The following is a 16,634-nucleotide window of genomic DNA, read 5'->3' as shown; positions in this document are numbered from 1 at the left end:
ATTATATTACTAATAAAATTGGTACAAGGAATGAGGCTTCATTGTAAAAAAGTAAAGTTCAAAGAGACTGGTGAGACAATGAGAATTTGAATTCAATCAGTGGTGGTAGGTATAACTTCAGTAGTTTTCGCGTGTGCAGGTAGAGGTAATGTAAGGTCAAAAGGCAGCTGCAAGCCTCCAACTGGCTGCACAGTGAAAATAGCCTCATTTTGAATTTGTAAGGTGAAAATGCTTTGCCTGGTGTTTGGTTAAGTCTCTGGGTTCCTGTTGCCTTAATGGAGGATAGTTTGGGAATTTGTTAAAAGCAATGATAGTAGTCATTTGTAGCCATGTTTATATATTTTAACCTGTGTAAGTTAATAAAATGTTTCTACTGGTTTAATGTAAAACCTCGAGAACAAGTGGTCTGATTCCTGAGTTTAGAGTCGCCTCTCAAACTTAACGCTTAAAATTATTGGTTATGACAGTTGCTTTAAGTTACCCTCTAGGATTTCTTTAATTAACTCTGCTTTACCAACTGTATCAGTCACAACACCGGTAGGCATTTTATTTTGAACCATGTGGTATTTTGAATCATTAGCATAGCTTGAATTTCATAATGCAACAGTTTAATTATTTAATTCAAGCCTATTAAAAACATGAATTACAGAAAACTTTATTCACTTCTGACTGGGAGATGGTATATAGAGGGAATACTGCTTTTCTTGATTTATAATAATAGCCTAGATCTGGGTGTACAGGGCACAATTTCAAAATTTGAAGATGATGCAAGATGTGGAAGTATTATGAACTGTGAGGTGTATAGTGATAGACTTAAAGAGGATATAAACAGACTGGTGGAATGGGCAGACACGTGGCAAATAAAATTTAACATAGAGAAGTGTGAAGTGATACACTTTGGTCAGAGAACAAGGAGAAGTGATATAAGATAAAGGGTACAATTCTAAAGGGAATGCAATAGCAGAGGGACCTTGTGTATAAATCATTGAAGGTGGCAGGGCAGGTTGAGAAAGCAGTTAATAAATTATACTGAATCCTGGGGTTTACAAATAGGGGCATGGAGTACAAAAGCAAATAAGTTGTGAACCTTCATAAAACATTGTTACAGCCTCAACACGAAGGATGTGAAGGTATTAGGAAGGGTGCAGAAAAGAATAGTTCCAAGGATTAGAGCCTTCAGTTATGTGGATAGATTGGTGAAGCCAGGGCTGTTTTCCTTGGAGAAGAGAAGGTTGAAAGGAGATTTGTTAGATGTGTGCAAAATCATGAGGGGTCTGGATAGAGTAAATGGGGAGAAACACTTTCAGTCTGTAGGAGGTCAAGAACCCTAAGTTGAGTATTGCTGAAAAAAGAGACACGCATAAGATTTTTGTCTTGCACTCACCAGGACACTCACAAGAATACCAATATGAGGAGATGTTAGGAAATAGAGATAGTTTAAGTAAGTTATATTGGTATTTGTCGGTGTTAAGAATGAGTTTTAGCTTTAAAATTTAAGTTTGATTTGTATTTCTGTGGTTTTGTGTTAAGAAAGGTCAAATAGAGTTTTAGTTTCACTTTAAAAGGGTGCTTGCATTTCTAATGAGGTATTTTACGATGGTTGCAGCTAAGTTAAACAAACAAGGGTAGAATATTTGAACTGTTGCCTAGCAACAGAGGGCCAGAGATGCAGATCCCTCCCACATAACACACCCAGAAGAAGAGAAACAACAGTTTTGATTTGGAAGCTGTGGAGTACAGTTGCTTTTTTTTGAAAGTTGCTGCCAGGAGAGACTGGATCAAAGGGGACAGATAACCAGTCCCAAGCTAAGAAAACCCTCAAAAATCCTGGGAAGTGGAAGAGGGGAAAGTCCCAAGAAGACCTTCTAATCATAGAAAGCACCAGGAACCTGGAAAAGGTCTTGTTAAGTGAAGTTAAGAGTGAGGGGCTAAGAGAAAGACTCCAAGCTTTAGATTTAGAAATACAAAAGCTGCAGAAAGCAGATTTATAGTGATAACAGTTTGCAAGAGGAAAGAAAGTCTAAAGAGACAGCTGAAGGTCTGTAACTCTTAGCTATGGGAATGTGAAGCAGTGGTGTACTGTTGATGGCTGAGTCGGTGAGAGAGAGTGCATGGAAGAAAGCTTGAATGCATGTGCTGACCCAGGGAAGAGGAACCTCGGAAGCAGAGTTCGAAACCCTGGAGGCGAACCTTTGCAGAGATGTCTGAGAGAAAGCGCTCATTTGGGAGAAGATTCCAAAGCAAGCTCTTGGAGAGTGGAGGTTGGAAACCCTTGTGTGAAAGACAGAGTTCAGTGAGACTGGTTGGCTCACAGTGTGACAAGCGTCAGGGGGGAGTTGAGGAGAGATCCATAGCATCTGGTTGAGGTGGCATCTGTCACTTGGTTTCAAAGTGTGGGGTGTGTCTGACCATAGGGTGCCAGACATTTACATGGACTGTGTACTTACTGTGAACATCAAAGACAGCCTCAGTTGGGGATCGTAATGGGGAAAATAGCAATTTATATTGTATGTGAAGAGAGTGCTGATTGGTTGGCAAGTGGAGAATGCACCACTGATAGTTACTGACAGTTAGCTGTCAAGCATTGTTTGAAATTTAAACCAGGCATCTTGACCCTGATTGGTCAAGGCATTGCCCTGAGGAATGAGCCAGCGAATGGCTATCACTTATTTTGTTTAGCTGAAAAAGGCACAATGTACCTGTTTTTTCTGTCTGCAAGGAACAGGACCTTGTGTATTAATACACAATACAGTAATACATTAATATAATACACGTAAATGTGCCATACTGCAAGCCCAGCTGACAATTTTAAATTGGTTGTTAGTGTAATTCTTAGCACATTGAGGATTATTTAGCAAATGTTATCCAATCGCAGAATCACATCTGATGTTGGACACTGTGTTTTGAGTTCTGCAAGCATGGGCTGGTCGGATATGGCAGCATCCTGTTAGTGACGAATACCACTCATGTTACTATGCATAATAGCAGTGTGAAACAGCTAGCTTCACCTGTTGCTCAAATTTTTGAGATACCTTGCCTTTCCAGGGTAATCTGAGGGAGACTAGGCACTTTTCAGTACCGAAAGTGATGGCTTTAGGCTTGTTCATGAGTTTGCATGATGTACAGTGTGAAATAATCTGATCAGGGTAACCATTAGCCTGCAGGATGCCTTTGATCCACCCTACTTCAGCATCAATCTTGCAGTGAGCAAATGGCTTGGGCACTATTTACAAGGTTGCCTGTAAGCCTAATCTTATAGTGTGTGGAGCTGTAAGAATCCCAATGTGTATATTGACCAGTGAAGGTAGGCTTGCCATAAACTGTGGTAGAAAACCCCCTGGAATATTTCTCAACCAGCACATTAAGGAAGGGGTGTTCATTTGACTGCTCCATTTCATAGGTGAAGGACAAAGCTGTGTGCAGGGAGTTGTAAGGTCTGTATTTTTTTATGGTCAGGGCGCTGTTCGGGAGGGGTTACTGCTATTGCTGCTGCTGCACATTGACTCAGAGACATTCAGCAGCAGCATGAGACCCGGGATCCTGGACCCGGACTTCCCTTCGCAAGAGCAGTTGAAAAGAGGACCCAAAACAGTAATCACCACCTAGATAAGCAAGAGGACCTGGAAATGGCAACTACCACCTAGATGAGTGGGTGAAAAGAGGACCTGGAGAGAGTAACCATCACCTAAAAGAGTGAATGGAAAGATGACCCAGAGACAGTAACCCTCACCTAGAAGAGCGAGTGAAAAGAGGACCTGGACACTCAGGGACTCAGCTAGTCTCTTTGTTTACAACATATAAATTCAGACATTCTCAGCGTGATCAGCACTAAGTGGGTGATCTCGATGGAGTGTGGAGGTTTGGTCAGCTGAGGGATTCAACGAGAAGTGGAGGGGGGGTTCTCCTTTGCTTTTCTAACTCTTTCACCCTGTGGGAACTGGTTCTGGCTCTGCTACAGGAGAGGAAGCTAGCTGTTTTGTGAGTATCTGGTAAGTGGTCAAGGTCTATTCTATTTCTAATGTTTAAAATAGTACAGGAATTTGTGATAAGATTAATAAATATATTTTTTTAAAAATTGAATAAAATAATTAAGTAATGAATTAAAGCACAAAAGTACTGCAGGACAAGTGATGTATCATGGCTGCGGTATATGAGAGCTCCTAGATACCAGTGTTATCCAGGTCTGTACTGGAGTGTTGCTTTGGGCTAATAGAGTGCTTAAGTTGGAGATTGGTGAATGAGGGAGTTAAGAGGATGGAACAAGGTGATCCTTTGAGTACCGTGAGTACAGTCGAGTAAGTATTTACTACCTTTATCACCTATAGTTTTTAAGGTCTTATTTTGTGGTTCATCATTTAAGGCCTATATTCTGTAACCACGAGGAGCAGGGATGAAGGGTCCTACAGTAATTGATATTATTTGATATTAAGTATCTTCCAAAAGGTTTAATTTAATTTAAAGGGGTAAGTCATGGTAGGAGAGCTCATAGCCATGGTGTGCTCCTCCTGCTCTATGTGGGAAACCGGGGCCAACATGTGTGCAGGAAGTATCTCTGGCTGAAGCTCCTGGAAGCCCGGGTTTCAGAGCTGGAACGGCAGCTGGGGACACAATGCAGCATCTGCGAGGTGGAGAGTATCATGGACAGCACGTATAGAAAGGTGGTCACACCACAGGCTAAGAGTCCACAGGCAGGAAGGGAATAGGTGACCACTAGGCAGTGCAAGAGGACTAGACAGGCAGTGCAGGAATTTCCTGTGGCTATTCCCCTGCAAAACAGATATACTGCTTTGGATACTGTTGGGGGGAATGGCCTCTCAGGGGAAAGCAGCAATAGCCAAATTCATTGCACTACTGTTGGCTCTGCTGCACAGGGGAGGAGTAAAAAGTGTGGGAATGAAATAGTTATAGGGGATTCAATTGTAAGGGGAATTGCGGCCATTTCTGTGGCCGCAAATGAGACTCCAGGATGGTATGTTGCCTCCCTGATGCTAGGGTCAAGGATGTTCCAGAGCGGCTACAGGAGATTCTGAAGGGGGAGGGCAAACAGCCAGTGGTCGTAGTACACATTGGTATGAATGATATAGGCAAAAAAAGGGGTGAGGTCCTAAAAGCAGAATATAGGGAGTTAGGAAGTAAGTTGAAAAGTAGGACCTCAAAGGTAGTGATCTCAGGATTACTACCAGTGTCACGTGCTAGTCAGAGTAGAAATAGCAGGATATATCAGATGAATACGTGGCTGAAGAGATGGTGCAAGGGGGAGGGTTTCAGATTCCTGGGACATTGGGACCGGTTCTGGGGGAGGTTTGAACCAGTGCAAACTGGACGGGTTACACCTGGGCAGGACCGAGACTGATATCCCAGGGGGAATATTAGCTAGAGTAGTTGGGGAGGGTTTAAACTAAAATGGCAGGGGGATGAGAACCTATGCAAGGAGTCAGAGGAGGGGGAATCAAGGACAAGAACAAAAGACGAAAGGGGAATAAGAAAAGTGATAGGCAGAGAAATCAAGGGCAGGAATCAAACAGGGCCTCAGTGGAAAATAGTGCGAACGGGACAAGTAATGTTAAAAAGACAAGCCTTAAGGCTTTGCATCTTAACGCGAGGAGCATTCGCAATAAAGTGGATGAATTAACCACGCAAATAGATGTAAACAGGTATAATATAGTTGGGATTACGGAGACAGGGCTGCAGGGTGACCGAGGATGGGAACTGAACATCCAGGGGTATTTAGTATTTAGAAAGGACAGTCAAAAAGGAAAAGGCAGTGGAGTTGCATTGCTGGTTAAAGAGGAAATTAACGCAATAATGAGGAAAGATATTAGCTCCAATAATGTGGAATCTGTATGGGTAGAGTTAAGAAACACTAAGGGGCAAAAAACATTAGTGGGGGTTGTAAATAGACTCCCAAACTGTAGTGGTGATGTTGGGAATGGCGTTAAACAGGAAATTAGAGACGCATGCAATAAAGGATCATCTATAATTATGGGTGACTTAAATCTGCAGATAGATTGGGCAAATCAAATTAGTAACAATACCATAGAGGAGGAATTCCTGGAGTGTATACAGGATGTTTCTCTGGACCAATATGTTGACGAACCAACTAGAGAACAGGCCATCCTAGACTCATTGATGGGATTGAAGGCCGATAAATCCCCAGGGCCTGATAATCTACATGCCAGAGTACATAAGGAATGGCCTTAGAAATAATGGATGCATTGGTGGTCATCTTCTGAGATTCTATAAACTCTGGAACAGTTCCTACAGATTGCAGGGTAGCTAATGTAACCCCACTATTTAAAAAGGGTGGTGGAGAGAAACCAGGGAATTATGGACCAGTCAGCCTTATGTCAGTAGTGGGGAAAATTCTAGAGTCCATTATAGAAGATTTAAGAGTTGAACTTGGAAAACAGTGGCAGGATCAGACAGAGTCAGCATGGATTTATGAAAGGGAAATCATGCTTGACAAATCTACTGGAATTTTTCGAGAATGCAACCAGTAGAGTTGATGAGGGGAGCCAGTGGATGTGATTTATTTGGGCTTTCAGAAGGCTTTCAACAAAGTCCCACATAAGAGATTAGTGTGTAAAATTAAAGCACATGGGATTGCGGCTAGTTTATTGAGATGGATAGAAAACTGGTTGGCAGACAGGAAGCAAAGAGTAGGAAAAAACGGGTCTTTTTCCAAATGGCAGGCAGTGACTAGTGGTGTACCACAGGGATCAGTGCTGAGACCCCAGCTATTCACAACATATATTAATGATTTAGATGAGGGAACTCAATTTAATATCTCCAAATTTGCAGATGACACAAAGTTGGGTGGGAAGGTGAGCTGTGAGGAGGATGCAGAGATGCTTCAGTGTGATTTGGACAAGCTGAGTGAGTGGGCAAATGCAAGGCAGATACGGTATAATGTGGATAAATGTGAGGTTATCCAGTTTGGTAGCAAAAACAGGAAGGCAAATTATTATCGGAATGGCTTTCAATTGAGAGCAGGGAATGTGCAACAAGACCTGGGTGTCCTCATACACCAGTCACTGAAGGTAAGCATGCAGGTGCAGCAGGTGTTAAAAGAAGGCAAATGGTATGTTGGCCTTCATAGTGAGAGGATTCAAGTACAGGAGCAGGGATGTCTTGCTACAATTATACAGGGCCTTGGTAAGACCACACTTGGAACATTGTGTGCAGTTTTCGTCTCCTTATCTGAGGAAGGATGTTTTTGCTATTGAGGGAGTGCAGTGAAGGTTTACCAGACTGATTCCTGGGATGGCGGGACTGACATATGAGGAGAGATTGCGTTGGTTAGGATTATATTCGCTGGAGTTCAGAAGAATGAGTGTGGATCTCATAGAAACCTATAAAATTCTAACAGGCCTAGACAGGGTAGATGCTGGAGGGATGTTCCTGAAGATGAAGGAGTCCTGAACCAGGGGTCGCAGTCTGAGGATACAGGGTAGACCATTTAGGACTGAGATGAGGAGAAATTTCTTCACCCAGAGGGTGGTGAGCCTGTGGAATTCGTTACCACAGAAAGTAGTTGAGGCCAAAACATTGTATGTTTTCAAGAAGGAGTTAGATATAGCTCTTGGGGCGAAAGGGATCAAAGTATATGGGCAGAAAGCAGGAAGAGACTATTGAATTGGATGATCAGCCATGATCATAATAATCATAATGAGTCCAAGAAGCTCGAAGGGCCGAAAGGCCTACTCCTACTCCTATTTTCTATGTTTTCTATGTTTCCATGTTTCAAGCACGCCTGCAGTAAGTGACTGTGGCTTCAGCAACTTCGGCTCAGAGTCATTGAGCTGGAGGCTGAGCTGCAGACTCTGCGACACACCAGAAAGGGGGGAGTTACCTGGGCGCTTTGTACCAGGAGGCACTCAGGTATGGTTTTCTGATTTGGAAGGTGCTCAGCAACAGGATGGTATGACTGTAATTGAGGCCAGGAGGGGGACCTAAATGGCAGGAGTGCAGGATTGTCGGCCTCTATAATTGTCCAACAGGTTTGAGGTTCTTTCAGCTTGTTTGTATAAGAATGGGCCTGCAGGGTGAATGAGCTGACTGACCATGGGACCGTGATAAAGGAAGCCATTCAAATAAGGGGAGCAAAAAGGAATGTAGTGGTGGTAGGGGATAATATAGTGAGGGGGAGTGACACTGTTCTCTGTAGCAAGGAGCAAGAGTCCAGATTACTAGGTTGCCTGCCCGGTGTCTGGGTTCAGGACATCTACTCAGGGCTAGAGAGGAATTTGCAGTGGGAGGGGGCAGACCCAGTGGTCATCATCCATGGATGGTACGTACCAATCGTACCAATGGCATAGGCAGGTTGAAGAAGGAGCATCTGCATAGTCAGCATGAGGAGCTAGGCACCAAATTAAGAAGCCGAACCTCAAAGGTAATAATTTCTGGATTATGACCTGAGCCATGTGCAAAATAGCATAGGACAAATAAGATTGGAGAAATTAATGCATGGCTCAAAGACTGGTGTGAGAGAAGTGGGTTCCAGTTCGGGGGGTCACTGGCACAACTATTGGGGAAAGTGGGATCTGTACCATTGGTATGGCCTACACATGAACCATGCTGGGACTGTTGTCCTCATGTATCACATAACTAGGGAAGTAGAGAGGGTTTTAAACTGAATAGTGGGGGCAAGGGATCAAATTTGGGAAGATGTGGTAAATCAAAGAGTAGAGACAAGGCGAGAGAGACAGATATTAGTGTGGGAAATGATAGACAAACTGTGACAGGAAGAGACAGAAAGTACAAATCTAAGAGTAAATCAGCAGGTAAGGCTAGATGTTACAAAAATAATGAAAGGACAAAACTAAATGCTTTGTATCTCAAAGCATGTACAATTCAGAGCAAAACAGATGAACTGTTAGCGCAATTAGAAATAAATAAGAATGATCTGATAGCCATAATAGAGACATGGCCACAGCATAACATAGATTGGGACCTGACTATTGAAGCATATGCGACATTTAGGAAGGACAGGAAGTTAGGAAAAGGCACTATTAACGAATGATCATATTGAGTTCAGGAAACCAGGATGTAGAAACAGTTTGTGTTGAGACGGGAAATGATAAAGACAAGAAGTCACTTGTGGGAGTGGGGTACAGGTCCCCTAATTTTAATTATGCTGTAGGACGCAAAATAAAAAAAGGGATAATGGAGCTTGTCAGAAAGGTACAGCAATAATCATGGGGGATTTTAATCTACATATAGACTGGAAAAATCAGATGGACAAAGGTAACATAAATGAAGAGTTCATAGAATGTTTTCAGGATAGTTTCTTAGAACAGCATGTTCTGGAGCTAACCAGGGAGCAAACTATACTAGATCTGATATTCAGTAAAGAGATAGGATAAATTGATAACCTCATAATGAAGGCATCCCTAGGTAGCAGTGATCATGATATGAATTTTACATTCATTTTAAGAGACAAACTAATGCACCCAAAACTAGTTTTTAAAACTTAAATAAGGGTAAATATGAGGGCATGAAAGTGGAGTTAGCTAAAGTGAAATAAAAAGAGAAAACACTGGAAAAACTCAGCATCTATGGAGCAAGAAACAGCCTTAACTTTTCGAGTCTGTATGACTCTTAAAGTGAACCAGCAAATGAGGTTAAGGGATAAGTCAATAGAGGTTCAGTGGCAGATATTTAAAGGGGTATTTCAGAATACACAGAATAGAAACATTCCAATGAGAAAGAAAAATCCCAAGGGAAGGGCCCACCATTCTTGGTTAACTAAAAAAGTTAAAGACTGTATCAAACTTATAGAAAAAGCATATTATTACACAAAAACAGGGTACAGGCCAGAAGATTGGAAAGAATATAAAGAACAACAAAGAATGACAAAAAATTAAAAAGGAGGGAAAAATAAGAGTATGAGAGAAAGTTAATGAGTTATATAAAGACGGATAGTAAGAGTTTCCATAGATATTTAAATAAGAAAAGAGTTAACAAAGTGAGCATTAGTCCTATAGATAATGCAGCTGGGGAATTGATAATGGAAAGTAGGGAGATGGCAGATGAAGTAAACTGGCATTTTGCGCCAGTCTTCACCACAGAGGACAAGTAAGAGCCTGGAAATAGCTGTAAATCAGGAAATGGAAGGGAGTGAGGACCTCAGAAAAATTACAATCATCAGAGAAGTGGTATTGAGCAAATTGTTGGGGCTGTGGGCTGACAAATCCCCAGGTCCAGATGGACTTCACCCTAAGGTCTTGAAAGAATTTGTTAGTGATTTTCCAAATTTCCCAAGATTTGGGGAAGGTTCCATTAGATTGGAAAGTAGCAAAAGTACCTCCTTTAGTCAAAAAGGGAGGGAGACAGAAAGCAAGAAACTACAGTCCAGCTAGCCTAACATCTGTCATAGGGACAGATTAAAGACGTTACAACAGGGCACTTAGAAACATTCAAGGCAATCAGGCAGAGTCACCATCATTTTGTAAAAGGGAAATCATGCTTAACCAATTTATTGGAGTTCTTTGAAGGAGTCCTATGTGCTGTGGATAAAGGAGAACCAGTGGATGTACTGTACCTAGATTTCCAGAAGGCATTTGATAAAGTGTTACATCAAAGGTTATTGTGGAAATTAAAAGCTCATGGTATGAGGGGTGACATATTGGCATGGGTAGAAGATTGGCTAGCTAACAGGTAGCAGACAATTGGTATAAATGGGTCTTTTTCTGGTTGGCAGGAAGTGACAAGTGGTGTGCCACAGGAATCAGTGCTGGGGCTTCAACTTTTTACAATTTATATAAATAACTTGGATGAAGGGATGAAAGAAATAGTGGCTAAATTTGCTGACAACATAAAAATAGGTAGGAAGGTAAATTGTGAAGAGGACATAAGGAAATTACAAAGTGACAGATAGGCTAAGTTAGTGGGCAAAGATCTGGTAGATAGCGTATAATATGGGCAAATGTGAAATTGTCCATTTTAGCAGGAAGAATAAAACAGAAGCTTATTATCTAAAGGATGAGAGATTGCAGAACTCTGAGGTTCAGAGGGATCTGGTTGTTCTAGTGCACAAATCACAAAAGGCTAGTATGCAGGTGCAGCAAGTAATTAGGAAAGTTACTAGAATGTTAGCATTTGTTGTGAGGGATTTGATTACTAAAATAGGGAGGTTATGCCTCAGTTGTACAGGGGACTGGTGAGACCACATCCAGAGTATTGTGTACAGTACTGGTCTCCTTATGTAAGGAAAGATTTAAATGCATTAGAAGCAGTTCAGAGAAGGTTTGCTAGACTAACATGGCAGGTTGTCTTATGAGGAAAAGTTGGACAGGTTAGGCTTGTATCCAATGGAGTTTAGAAGAGGAAGAGGTGACTTGATTGAAACCTTTAAGATCCTGAGGAGTCCTGACAGGGTGGATGTGGAGAGGATGTTTCCTCTTGTGGGAGAATCTAGAACTAAGGGGTCACTGTTTAAAAATAAGGGGTTGCTCACTTAAGGCAGAGATGAGGAGAATTTTTTTCTTTCAGAGGGTTGTGAGTCTTCGGAACTCTCTTCTTCAAAAGGCGGTGGAAGCAGAGTCTTTGAATACTTTTAGGCAGAGCTAGATAGATTCTTGATTAACAAAGGGGTGAAAGACTATCGGGCTAGGCAGGCATGTGGGGTTGAAGTTACAATCAGATCCGCCATGATCTTTTTGAATGGTGGAGCAAGCTCAAGGGGCCGAGTGACCTACTACTCCTGCTCCTAATTCGTATGTTCATATGTTTGTATGTGCCTCTTAACCTCCCCAGACTCTGAATTCACTGCCACACCACGAGCTTCAGACATTCCAATCAACTCTCACCATCTAGCCTGAACTCAAACTCCAGGAAGTTGTGGCCAAGCTTGCCCTTGTGCCCCACATAATACAGATATATAATAAGCTGGCCAATTCTGCGTCACCCGTCACCCAGATCCACGTGGTTGTGAGAGGATTTCCCTCCAGTTCTGATTGTTGCCATCAATGAGCCAAATCCCCCTGCAAGTGTTACTCTGGGAAACAAGTAGCTTCAATATTGGAGGCAGTGAGGATTAAAATCCAGTCAGACAATTAATGGAGGGACTCCATTGATATCAGTGGAAAGAAAAATCAAATGGGGCATATAACAGATGGCCTATCAGCAAATGAGAATTGACCATCCAGCGGTGAATATTAAAGCCTTTAAATAGGAGGTGCAGGAGCGGCGCTCTGGTGCACTCCGGCAACACTACACCCCTGAAGAGTAAATAAGTAACATAAGGAGTTGGGTTCCTAGTGATACAGGATATAAATAGGCACTAGGGTGTTGACTTACCTTAATCATACTTGTCAGACCATTCAATGTTTTTCTGCTCTGTATTGCAATTATCATGTCCAATAAAAGCAATGTCATATTCATAATTTTAAACATGGACAATGCTAAACATGGAAGCCTCTGGAACTGTCTTTTATTTGTATACAATGGACATTGATGAACTGTTAAGATGGCTGCCAGAGGGTCAGGTGACCTTTGTTTATTCAACTCGCATTATCAAGCTTCCGGAAAGTTTTGAATTGAATAACCATGGATTGGGCTCTCCCCCTATAATGGACATACCAAGACAAATGATATCTGTGGAACTCAAACCTGCCATTGTTCTAAGTTTACTCACAACACAGAGTTAATGAACTCCTAGACTTTATGTCTCCAGGTTTGCACTTGAACAAAGGAAAGCTGATGAGACCAGTTATCCATCAGTTAAATTCACTTGATAACCAAACTCCTAGATATTCGACTATAAGAAACCTCACAAGCTGCTGTGAACCCTTTGCTTTACAAGATCCTCACTTCAACGTTAAAGCATCGAAGCCATTCAATAAACTGTAGGCCTGCCATGTGGGAGACTGGAAATCATAAATCAGAGACTGAAGTAACTGTAATCTTAAAAGATGCACTATATTCACCTGTATCCAATTTGTGTGTGTGTGTGTGTGTGTGTGTGTGTTTGCACAAAACTGAGTGTGTGTTGTGATAATTTGGGGTAAATGTGTGAGAATAAATAACCTTTTTTTAAATTCATTCACAGGATGTGGGCTTTGCTGGCTGTGCCAGTGTTTATTTCCCATCCCTTGTTGCCCTTGAGAAGGTGGTGGTGAGCTTCCTTCTTGAACCGCTGAAGTCCATGTGGTATAGGTACACCCACAGTGCTGTTAGGAAGGGAGTTTCAGGATTTTGACCCAGCGACGGTGAGGGAATGGCGATATATTTCCAAGTCAGGATGGCGAGTTACTTGGAGGGGATCCTCCAGGTGATGGTGTTCCCATCTATCTGCTGCCCTTGTCCTTCTAGGTGGTAGTAGTTGTGGGTTTGGAAGGTGTTTTCTGAGGAGCTTTGGTGAATTCCTGCAGTACATCTTGTAGATGGTACACATTGCTGCTACTGTGCATCGGTGGTGGAGGGAGTGAACGTTTGTGGATGTGATGCCAATCAAGCGGGTTGCTTTGTCTTGGATGGTGTCCAGCTTCTTTAGTGTTGTGGGAGCTGCACTCATCCAGGCAGTTTCCACAGTTATTTAAAGCTCACAAAAGCTTGCCACTGAATTATTTCATTGGAATACACATCACAAGGGTAAGAAAAGATGTATCGCATTCCATACAAAACATACTGATTACGGACAGTAAAACAGCAAATACATCTGTCCGTGACATAGTTCTTATGCTGGTGAATGCTGCATTAATTGCTTCTGTCCCTACAATTTGAGGCTTCCTGCCCACTATCATCCTTTCTGGCCTGATGCTAGCTAGAAATATCTCCCTTGCTGGATGCATTGCAAAATCTGCAAGCCCTTCCTGCTGCTAACCTCTTTCTTTCACCCCACCCAAGCCCTAACCTGATTCTTGAGACATTCTTGAACTTGTGCTTCCTGTTGTTCAAAAAAATTAAGTTCCCTTTTCACTAACTTTCAGTAGTAGAAAGCCAACATGGAATGTCGTTTTCTGATTAATACTGTTAGAAAGACAAGCTTGGAACCATTTTAGTTACTCCAGGAATGAGACAAGAGTCCTGACTAAAAGATTTATTGGAAAAATATGTACTCAGACAAAACACATTGGTGATGCAAAGGTTGCAGAAATCCTCACTTTAGAGTTACTAAGCTCACTCACAGGGTGATTCATCCCCAGACCTTCCCTAACTTCTGTGACAATAGCTTCACTTAGCTAAAGGCAAGCATCTAAACAAATCATCGATTTCCATAGTATAAATGGGTTAACATTTCATGGCCTATTCTTATGGTAGCTATAAGACAGTGATAGAAATATGGGGCAGAATTTTCAGTCCGGCAGGCGGGTGCGGTCGGCAGGCCTGGGATCAGCCCCAGGTCGCAATTTCACGCTGGGGGGCTAATTAAGGCCCATCCAGCATGAAATGCAGTTCCCCACTGGTCGGGAAGGGTCAGGCAGGGGCGGGGGCAGGGGCCTGTTGGCCGCCGGCTCCAATGGCGACTTGGCGGCCAGTTTAATAACGGCACAGGCACTCCCTTGAAGGCTGCCGCAGAAGAATGTCTCTTCCCTGTCTTCAACATTCAAGTTATGGAGTCGAGTGCGGCTGGAGATGCCAGGCAGGAGGGCAGGCCGGGTGGATACTCAGCCCTCCGCTTTTCGGATGAGTGCCTCACGGTCCTCTTGGAGGTGGTGGCTGCCAGGAGGGACACTCTTGTCCCCAGAGATGGGAGGAGGAGGCCACTGCACCTCACGAAGAGGGCATGGAGGAGGTTGCAGCGCAGGTCAACAGCCAAGACGTGGTGCGGCACACATGGGTACAGTGCTTGAAGAGGTTCAATGACCTGTTGTACTCAGGAAGGGTGAGTACTGTGTTGGCATGGATCAGTGTGCAGAAGTGTTAAGGTGTGGCCGCGCCCCCGTGGACCTCAGGGGTGCAAGAGTCTGAGTGCCAAATATTAATGACGTTGGAGCTAGCTAAGATGATGAGCCCTGGCTGCTTGGGCTGCAGGCCACAACTCGGATGTGCACTGTGAAGTATTCCTCAGCTGGGGTTGGCCAGGCTGCAATGCCGCTACAGGTAGAGAGTGGACTAATCAACGCTCCTATCTCCTTTCCGGAGAAGACGAGACATAACAAATCAGAGGGGTCATGTACAGGCAGAGGCCCACCCAACTCACTGCTGCTGACCAGGTTTGAGCATGACGCCCTAGAGCTAGAGAGCTGGCACACTCCACATGCAAACAGGCATGGAGAGGCAGGGGTGCCAGACAAAGGTAAGAGTGCAGTATACAGAGGTAAGAATTTCGGATTGTGCACCCATTCTAATGCAGTCTCCTCATTGATGGGAGCTTCCTACCTGGAGTCCCCTTTGATCACTGGAAGATGATGTCACCATGATGCAGATCTCCGTTGTCTCACCAGGGTGCCTGGCATGCACAGTGACAGTGTGATGACTTTAACTAACGACATGTCCTTGTTCTCCCCTAGGTTTGCCGGCATGCACTCAATCACAGGACCCCGAAGGACCACCTTGATGCCGGATGACCGAAGGGCTTCATTTGCACCTGCACCACACCAGAGCAGATACCAGCACCTCGGTGGGCGTTAGATCAGCAGCTAGTATTTCAGTGCACAGCGGTGAGGGCACTTCACACTCGCTTGAGGTGCAGGCAGAGGCAGAGAGTGCCCTGGGCGCTGGCAGTTGGAGGACTGCTGGAGACCAGGATGATGCTGAGTCGAAGGCAGATGATGAGCCTCTGGAGTCGTCCTTTAGGCAGTAGATGCTGGATGTCCAGTGAGATGTGCAGGTGGATCTGGCAGAGATCCATGAGGGTATGCATGTCATGGTCTCCATTGTGGAGGAGTCCCTGTGGACCATGAGCACTGTGTTGACCCTCGTGACCAAGGGCAATGCCTCCGCCATTGAGAGAGTGGTGACTCTCATGGAGAAGCAGCACCAGGGACAGAATCAGGAATTCCTGGGGTTGCACTCAGACCTGCAAGCCCTCACACAGGCAATGACCTCAGTTGATCAGTGCCCTTGTGGGAGATTGATGAGGCACCCAGTACCCCAGCTAGGTGCCCGTCTATCAATGTTCAATAGGGAGGTCCAGAATGATCTCGCGTTGGCGCACGAACTGCTTATCGTCTCTGCGGGCTCTTCTCAAGGCTCTGGATGATGGCAGCAGCTCCTCCGCCCCTCCACCAGTGACCATGGCATCTGATAAGTCTGCAATGACTGGGGAGATGCCAGCTGTGGCACTAGCCACTCCCTCCCATGTGGGGCCAGCACAACCTCCACTGGCCAGAGGATGACCGCCAAGGTCATCAAGGCCAACAAGACAGCAGAGTCAGCAGGCTGTCTCCAATGCTGGTGCCAGCGAGGTGGGGGCACCAAGGTATAGGACTCGGAAATGTAAGTTAGCAGAAGAGGGACAGTTCATGGGTGATTTTCTGTTAATTTATGTTTGATTTATGTCTGCTGGTGTGGACGTCAACACTAGTAATGGTAATGTCAAAGTGATTTGAATTCATTAAATTTGCTTTTGTTCTGATGGCCTGAGTATACTTCACCTTTTTTTTTCTGGTGCAGTGTACGCCAGTATATAATGCTGGATATTTAATTGCACAGGCACTGAGTGGAATTTGGGTTCAAATGACAATGTC

Source organism: Carcharodon carcharias, chromosome 10 (genome assembly GCF_017639515.1).
Source record: "Carcharodon carcharias isolate sCarCar2 chromosome 10, sCarCar2.pri, whole genome shotgun sequence".
Classification (NCBI taxonomy): Eukaryota; Metazoa; Chordata; class Chondrichthyes; order Lamniformes; family Lamnidae; genus Carcharodon; species Carcharodon carcharias.
This window is presented reverse-complemented; position numbering follows the sequence as displayed.